The sequence below is a fragment of the Aedes aegypti genome, unplaced genomic scaffold (genome assembly GCF_002204515.2).
Source record: "Aedes aegypti strain LVP_AGWG unplaced genomic scaffold, AaegL5.0 Primary Assembly AGWG_AaegL5_hic_scaff_92_PBJ_arrow, whole genome shotgun sequence".
Classification (NCBI taxonomy): domain Eukaryota; kingdom Metazoa; phylum Arthropoda; class Insecta; order Diptera; family Culicidae; genus Aedes; species Aedes aegypti.
The window spans coordinates 168,343-177,619 of record NW_018736634.1 but is presented as its reverse complement, the minus strand read 5'-3'; the positions used below and the strand labels follow the sequence as shown (position 1 = coordinate 177,619).

At 37.3% G+C, this 9,277-nt stretch overlaps 1 long non-coding RNA gene across 1 annotated transcript; it reads left to right on the top strand.

Moving 5' to 3' along the window:
- Positions 1-4,467: 4,467 nt before the first annotated feature.
- Positions 4,468-4,645, top strand: LOC110681449. Its single transcript, XR_002503205.1, has 2 exons — positions 4,468-4,497; positions 4,561-4,645. It is a non-coding gene; the product is annotated as an uncharacterized LOC110681449 (long non-coding RNA).
- Positions 4,646-9,277: the final 4,632 nt, after the last annotated feature.

Sequence of the window (9,277 nt, the reverse complement as noted above, 5' to 3'; positions counted from 1 at the left end):
CATAGACGGAATTCATATGAAGCGATTGGTGCATTGGAATTGAAAATTCTTAACTTTTTCCTTATTTTACAAGGCAATACAAAATTTATCCTGCCTTAATTTGTCTACGGAGAGGTGAGGTTTCAGTTCTCTAATACTCGGGATGATTGCACAATTATTTTTTTTTCAGTGCATTTTATATTCAAACGAATACTACGAACCCCACTGGGATGGTGTCTTGTCAAAATCTGTTGACACGCGACTCATCAGCGCGCTCATTCAAATCTACACGCTAAGATCAGTCTAACCAAATATGGGTAAAGTTTACCCATATTCGCTGAAAAGTGCAAACACTAATTTTATGGGTTAAAGAGCTTTTCTTATTAATTGGTAAAGATATTTTACCCATATATGGGTATTTGTTTTTAATATACAAAATCGCATTCGGATCCTAAAATGTTTAATGAAATCTTGTTTTTATTCAGTAACACGAAAGAGCATGTTACTGTTACGAATTTAGGAATTTTTCCCGCTCAAATAACGGCTATATCATATTTAAACTCTAATATAAATATTTGGTCCATAAATGAACCTTGACACTTTTGGTCATGTTTGACGTTCGTTTAGTCGACAAAACCACCACAAGTTTTTAGTTTTAACACTGGGGTTGTTCCTATCTGACATTTCGGAAGGGACACGGAAAACAAAATACGCTCAAAATTTGAGTTTAGGGCAAAGGATGTGACAAAATCTAAAGAAACATAATAACAATTTTTTTGGACTTGAACAATCGAAAAACGTTAAAAAAAAATTGAGTAAACATGTGTTATTGACCTAAACTTAACCGTTTGGCACCAAAATTGGAATAATCCCTAATATTATTGAAATCAATTTCGTGTCTTCAAAACGACAATAAATTATCCACAATATTGTACAACAACCTTAGTTATCTATAGGGTTTGTTTTATATTCGGTTTCATACAACAAATAGTAAATTGCGACTGTTAGGCCCCAAGCACAATGTGAACGGCAACGCGGTGCAACGGCAAAACGGCATGCCCATCTTGATCTACACTTTACTTATCAATCCAGTGTTGACTAAATCCTTTCCAACATTGACTTGACAAGTAGAGTGTAGCTCAAAATGGGCTTGCCGTTTTGCCGCTGTACCGCGCTGCCGCTCACATTGTGCTTGGGGCTTTAGCTGCAAAACTGCAAACATTGCAGGCAGATCTAGTGTTGTTAGTACCAAACTCGGTTATAAATCAGAACGGCTGAAGCCTACCCAGAATCGAGTTCATTTATGAACGTGCATTGCTCTTTAAGCTGTGGGCATTTTTTTTTTAATTATCGGACAGGTTTGAGCCGGAGGTTCTTCGATTTGCATGAAATTCTCACCGGTGAAAGTGAAATTCAAAAAAATTATGGTGTCCTATTATCCCGGAAAACTCTAGATGAATTTTCACGATTTTCCTGTACAGCTCAAATTTTAAAAATTAATATCTCCTGAAAAATGCATCGTAGAACAAAAGTCTTTTAATGAAATCGAAAGGAAATTTTCTCAGCAATTTTTCACTATGGAGAAAATTGTCGAAAAATTAGCGGAAAAACTATTGTCTGCATCATGGAAAATTTTCGAAAAAATATTATTTTTGTTTCATCAATCCATACTCTAACTTTTGTCCATAGACGCCAAAATGGTATCTTTTGCCGTTTAGGCGACAGAACTGAAAAACCGATGACCACCCGCACGCTTCCCATAGGAAAATGTGTTCTATTGTGGGCCTCATAACCGTGCGCTAACGGCGGCAGTAATTAACACGCATTGGAAGTTTAACGCAGTTGGGACGTAACGCTAGAAAGAAGAAGAATAAGAAGTGTAACGCAGTAAACCATCCTTCCCTTTCCAGTCACCAGAAGCTTTCCGTCAATCGGTGCACTCTCCATTGATCTGTCTGGTGTTTTGTGTGCCCTTTATCAGCAACATTATTTAGTATTAAAGCTAACAGCCTCTATGGCAACCGCACGGAAAGTTCTAGTAACAATCAGTCATTATGCTAACGTTTGAAGGAGCAAATCTCAAGATCCACTTTTTTTGAAAACTTATCAATATATTCTAAATATGTTGTTTCGGTCAGGACGTCTTTCCTACGTTGTGTCTTTTAGGATTCAACGGACGACAAAAGAACGACTTTCACTTTAACTGATTTATTACCACTGAGAGGCAGCATGACCACTCGGTGGGGAAACGAAAGAAACTATATTCTTACAAATTCAATTACGGCCAGACAAAACATACAATAATTATTCATTACGCGCGTATGCTTCTTAATACAGTTTGGCGCGCTGTTGGGTTGGCGCCAACTGTAGAGGCTGCACGCTGACTGGCAGTGGAATATTCCACAGCAGCCATCAATGGAACAATAGATAGTGTTTTTTAGTGTTATGCAGTTGATTGATATTATAAACATGCAAATACTATACTATATTCTTCCAAGCAACAATCAGAATTTTTATCAAACATATCACTTTGTATAGAAAACAAAACTGAAAATGTATGCGCGTTTTTAGTTCATTATCTAATCATTTGATAAATTGACTAAAATTGAAAAAAGCAAGTAAATTACAAATAGTACTTTATGTATGCTTAAACATCCTTTTTGTTTGGCAACTACTTGATACTGAGGATCAGCACCTATTACCTATATCATTACCAATATTATTTAATGATAGCATCGTTTTCAATTAAAGACTGTTAGCACAGACAAACAGACGTAACACTGACCACTGACGAAATTTCCATCGACCACTTATTTAACAATCATTTCAAATTCGCTATGTTACAAATCTCACACCCAGAGGAGCGCGCATCGTTTTTCTTCGCATTTGACATTTCACACTACCGCCATCTGCCGGTCTTGTTGCACGAAACACCTTTTCGTGTAACATGCTCATCAGATGATGATGGTGTAAACTGTTCGATGGAATTTGAAGAAATTTGTTCTAACTGTTACGTCTGTTTGTCTGTGCTGTTAGTCTAAATAATAAAGTTTACAAATAAAGGACATACAAAACACCCAGCTGACCAATGGAGAGTGCTCCGGTTGACGGAAAGCTTCTTGTGACTGGAAAGGGAAGGATGGTTTACTGTGTTACACTTACAATGCATGTAAACTACTACTTTCAAAAAAAATTTCATCGTACAGACTATAGTTTTTCCGCTATTTTTTGACAATTTTCTCCATGGTGAGAAATTTTTCGAGAAATGTTTTTCTTTTTATATTTTTAATAGATTGCTGAGAAGATTTCCTTTCGATTTCACTCAAAGACTTTTGTTCTACGATGCATAGTTAAGGAGATATGAATTTTCAAAGTTTGAGGTATAAAGGGAAATCGTGAAAATTAATCTTGAGTTTCCCGGTAAAATAGGCCACTATAATTTTTTTGAATTTCACTTTTGGTCATATATCCACGAGCTCCACCTCTGGTGAAAATTTCATACAAATCAGAGTACCTTCGGCTCAAATTGTCCTATAATAAAAAAATCCTCTGTGGATAGTTTCTTCGTTGCAAAGTGAAACCTGTTAAATTCTCGCATACTCTGAGATAACGCCCTAAAAGCCATTGGTAGCCACGTGTGTAGCTCGTTGTTTCTGAGCAAATGAAAGAATAAGCATCCAAACCAACATCACGGGCAGGTAGGAAATGATCCCTTCTTCCACATAGTGTTGTTAAATAACATGAAAATCGATTCAAATGCTCAGAAACAACGAGCTACACACATGGTTACCAATGGCTTTTAGGGCGAGATCAGAAGTTATGCGAGAATTAATCATAAAATTATTTTAGTGCAGCTATTAAAAATGAATCAAATGTAGCTGCTATTCTTAGTTCCATAACATGAGTGAAATTTGGAGTTACTCGACAGAATCCACAATTGTAACTATTCTCTTTTTCCAGTTTTAACATTTATGAGAAGAAGCTTCCCGAGGATTTTCTGCATGAAGCCAACACGACTCATCGTAAAAGCACAATCGAACAATGTGCGTTACATGTGCGTTATATGTTGATTTTGTTAGCTACGACGCCATCCAATATATGGCAAACATGGTGTGAGAATATTTTGGTGGGACAATATTTTTCAGGTGTGAGTCTATTGGAGGGCAAAATCCACAATACACGGAGAAAATGGTAAACTCTAGTTAGTATAATAAATATTATTTATTTATATTTACACAACTTTATTCATTGTTGCGAATAAATGATATACACTGTAGACGCCTTCATATAATATATTTTAAGCATTCCTAATCTTTTTGGAAATTTGACATTTTCACTGCATATTGGGCGCCTGATTTCACTCCGGGGACTTGACGAAACCGAATTCGATTCAGACATTTTACTTTTGTGTGTCCTCAAGCCCGGTGATCGTGCCTCACAAAACTAATAACTTTTTTCACGAGAAAAACGAAATAATATATTAAATAGTTATTTATGAGCGAGAATGTGTTGCTATCGGTAAGTTTTCCTTTACTCAGCGGCTCCGTGACTGCTTTTATTGCGACATTTTTGTTCATTTAGAATCCCACCCAAAACTTCCGGCCGTTGGATCTGGAGTGAAATGACGAACATCAGCGGAAAAATTGCCAACGGGATTTTCTGAACTGGCAGAACTAAGCAGATAATGCGAACGGTGCGGAACTAGCTCGAGTCCTAGTGAACAGATAGAATAAGTTGCAGCGTTCTCACCGCCTTCATACCATGATAAAAAAAAATGAAAGTTTTATAAATAGCGACGGGATGACGCTCATGTCGCGTCAGCAAAGAGCTATTACAATAAATTATCAAAAAAAAAAATATCATTTTGTTTCACTTTCAATTTTGTTGTTTTGTTTTCATATTTTCAAAATAAAATGAAATCAGTTTTTATGAAATTCATTGAATTCTCCTTCTTTATCAGCCCAATGGATTATTCCCGTGATAAGCACGGTCATACATAAAAAGCGTTTATACTAGCAATGCATATTCCTTTTTAATTCATTCCAATGAGTGAATAGACCAAATACGGTTTGAGAATGGTATTTAACTTATTTAGTATTTTATTTTCTTAGCGTGTACATCGCTTAAATTATGCATACAATCAGCTTGCGTCCAATTACTAGGTTGCTTCTATCGTTTCCCACAAAAAATTGTATTACAAAATGATAACCCATTTCATTCAGTTACTTACAACTGTTTTGTACCAGTGTGAAATCGTGGTTAAGTCACTTTGTTTCTCCATACAATGGAGCGGTGAAAGTAATGATTGGGTTGTGAAAGTTGAAAAACTTACTTACGCCGTTTTGTAAATTCTGAAATTAAACGTTTCAAAAGTGAAAAATTGAGTTAAGTTAGGGCGGAACATGTATAATTTCGTTTGCGAAACACGCAGGATTGAAAAAGTAAGCACAGACAAGCAGACGTAAAAGCTAGAACGATTATCAATTTAAAACATAGTCACGTGAACATTTAAAACCAATAGGCCTTTTCATTTGACAGGTCTGTCTATGCATTTGTTTACTTCGGTGGAGGATTGGTGCTAACACCGGCCTATCATTTCCATAGAGGAACTGTCAAAGTGCTTCGAAATCAGCTGATTTTAAACGTCAAATGGAAAGGCCTATGCTTAAAATATTTCATTTGGCCAACCGCGAACTAGGTGGCGGTTGTGAGCAAACGTCAAATCCGAAAAAAATGAAATTAGTAAACAACAAGGCCAGTAAACGTCAAAATCCCATACAAAATCCAAGCAGTGTAGAACTCCATAACATCATTATTGAAAAGACGAGGAACAAACTCAGGAAACGAGAATTAAATTACTCATTTTTGCGTATTTTTCGAATAATTTATTTTGCGCCCGAAACCCCATATATCAAGCGTGTGCTAAATTAAAGGCGTAAGTAACATGATCGATTTCTTCTCATCGATCCTCTCTTCTATTAATAAAGGTGACATGATGCAACTATGTCAGCAATTTTTCCCCGATGAAGAGAAATCAACCATGCGACTTACGCCCTTATTCTAGCGCACGCTTGATATGAGTAATCGCAGTTTATATGGTTGTTTGCGTTTACCCTTTAATGGGTAAAAATTCATCCATTTCCGCTATAAGTGCCTCTTTACACTGTAAACTCGGCATTACCCTTTAATGAGGGAAAAATACCCATTTTGTCCTGATGTATGTAAACGTCAAAATAAAGAGTACTTTCAAATTTTGAATAAAGGGTATTTTTCTCCCATTTAGAAGTTCGGAGCATTTACCCATTAAAGGGTGAAAAAATTCTTGACGTTTTTGGAATTGACCGAGCTTGATCATTCAGTCCAATAGCCGAAAACGAAAAATGATAGATCATTGATACTCGTTGTGAAATGTAAGTATAAATTATTTATTCTGCTACTTTCTACCACTATACGTCTCACTTAATCCATAAAAATGAATATTTACAGAAAGCGCTGCTTAAAAATGTGAAAACCAACTTGGAACGGCAAAAAATCTTCAGCTGCCATAATCTGGCAATTTTTTCACCAAAATCACTGCACTGCAGTGGAACAAGATGGACCAGTCCCTAAGTAAACAGGTGATTCAGGACACAAATAATCGGGAAAAGGAGATATCCAGCATCGCTTGCATCCGTTAGAATATATCAGCCGGAATACCACTCCCTCGGCGATTGGCGGTTTAAATGAGATTTTTTGTCAGAATAAAAGCTCAAAAGATTTGTATAGTATTACCTTTCGATAAATACATGAAAATACTCAACCTACGTATAAAATTGGTCATATTTTATTATCATAATTATTTTGCAAAAATCATTCAAATTGAAGTCTTAAAAACAACTAAAATAGAGTAAATTTTACCCACTTTGCTAAACGAAGACATTTAGAATAGTGGGTAAAATTTACTCGTTGATTTGACGTACAAGCCCTTTACTCTTTAAAGAGTAAAGGCCCTTTACTCTTTTTATGAGTTAAACTAGTTTCTCTCAAAGAGGGTACTTTTTTACCCTTTAAAGGGTACTTTAGTCTTACAGTGTACATTTAATGAGTAAACACGGTTAACGGGTAAAAGCGGTTTCTGTCAATGAATGGGTATTTTTTACCCTTTTTGTAAATCTCGCTCACGGCATAAAAATGGTAAAAATTTACCCTTTTTGCGATTAATAGATATACATAATTATAACCTCAAATCATAACTTATGAAACAAATAAATATATAAATCCAAATAATAGTTTTTAATAATACAATTAATTGTTTTGCCGGGTACCCCCGTTGGTTTGACCACATTTAATCTGAACACTTTTTAATTTGTACCCCGCTAATTTGCACATCGTTCAGATTAAAAATGGTTCAAACGTCATTTAGCTCATGGAACGGAGTAAAGTGAAATGGAACGCTGTGGAACAGAACGCAGGATCAAAACAAAACAGTGAAAGAGGTAACCAGAAACACAATTCTAGGGTGACTAGATGTTCAAATTAAAAATGAACCCCGATGGTTTGCATGGGGTACCGTTCAAATTAACGGGGGTACACGATATACGCTTGATAAATTTATAAATATATTAAGATATTTATATTGTTTCTGCTCCAACAGCTACTCTCTTTCGATGGTCGCTGGTACTAGAACATATTAGCGACAGGCAATGTGGCAAGAACAACAAGACAACCTGGAAATTATGCGTGTTTCAAGATTATTCTCAGTTAATCTGTATAAAGGTGTTTAAGTTCACAACGTACCACTTCATTGTATATGCTTTCATCGGCAAACTAATCACTGTAAATGATTCACCCATAAATGGGTTTTAAAACACCCATTTTTAAACTACAGTTGCTTTACTGTAATGGGTATTTATTTACCCTTTTTATACATCTGAATTTACCCGCTTTTTGTCAGAAATTGATGCAAAATGAGTATTTTTTTACCCATTAAAGGGTATTTGCAAACAACCGTGTACCCATTTATGGGTAAATCCAACTTTACCCATTAAAAGAGTGTGTGTACTTTTCAGAGATTATTGGTAAACTTTACCCATATTTGGGTAGACTGATCTTAGCGTGCACGGAAGAGTCAAAAGAAATCAATGTTGGGTTGATTTGTGACTCCGTGTAGGTTTTCTTTGTTGATGTGTGTACGAGTTGGATCAAAAACCGCATTTTTGCAACGATGGATCCTGGCAATATTCTAGGTAAGAAATAATAATAAAATTCGCAATTAAATGTTCCTTACAATAATAATTTAAATTTTCAGATCAGCACCCATTGTCCGGAACCTTGGAGCGATCCGGAAAGGCAACAAGAGGACGTGACCTAAAGTGAATCTGATTCGTTAAACGTAAGTAAAATTTTCACACTTTTTCTTAGAAATCCATACGGATGGATTTCAAACGGAATCCGAAATTCCGGATTCCGAAAGGAAACCGTTGCGGATTCCGGAAGGAAACCGTTGCGGATTCCGGAAGGAAACCGTTGCGGATTCCGGAAGGAAACCGTTGCGGATTCCGGAAGGAAACCGTTGCGAATTCCGAAAGGAAACCGTTGCGAATTCCGAAAGGAAACCGTTACGGATTCCGGAAGGAAACCGTTACGGATTCCGGAAGGAAACCGTTGCGGATTCCGGAAGGAAACCGTTGCGGATTCCGGAAGGAAACCGTTGCGGATTCCGGAAGGAAACCGTTGCGGATTCCGGAAGGAAACCGTTGCGGATTCCGGAAGGAAACCGTTGCGAATTCCGAAAGGAAACCGTTGCGGATTCCGGAAGGAAACCGTTGCGGATTCCGAAAGGAAACCGTTGCGGATTCCGAAAGGAAACCGTTACGGATTCCGAAAGGAAACCGTTACAGATTCCGAAAGGAAACCGTTGCGGATTCCGAAAGGAAACCGTTGCGGATTCCGAAAGGAAACCGTTGCGGATTCCGAAAGGAAACCGTTGCGGATTCCGAAAGGAAACCGTTGCGGATTCCGAAAGGAAACCGTTGCGGATTCCGAAAGGAAATCGTTGCGGATTCCGGAAGGAAACCGTTGCGGATTCCGAAAGGAAACCGTTGCGGATTCCGAAAGGAAACCGTTACGGATTCCGAAAGGAAACCGTTACAGATTCCGAAAGGAAACCGTTACAGATTCCGAAAGGAAACCGTTGCGGATTCCGAGAGGAAACCGAGGCCACCCAAGGGCCAAGATAACTCCGTAGCCAATTCCAAGGGTAATCCGTACCCGAGTCCAAAAGGCATCGTTAGCGGATTCCAAAAGAAATCCCTGGCGA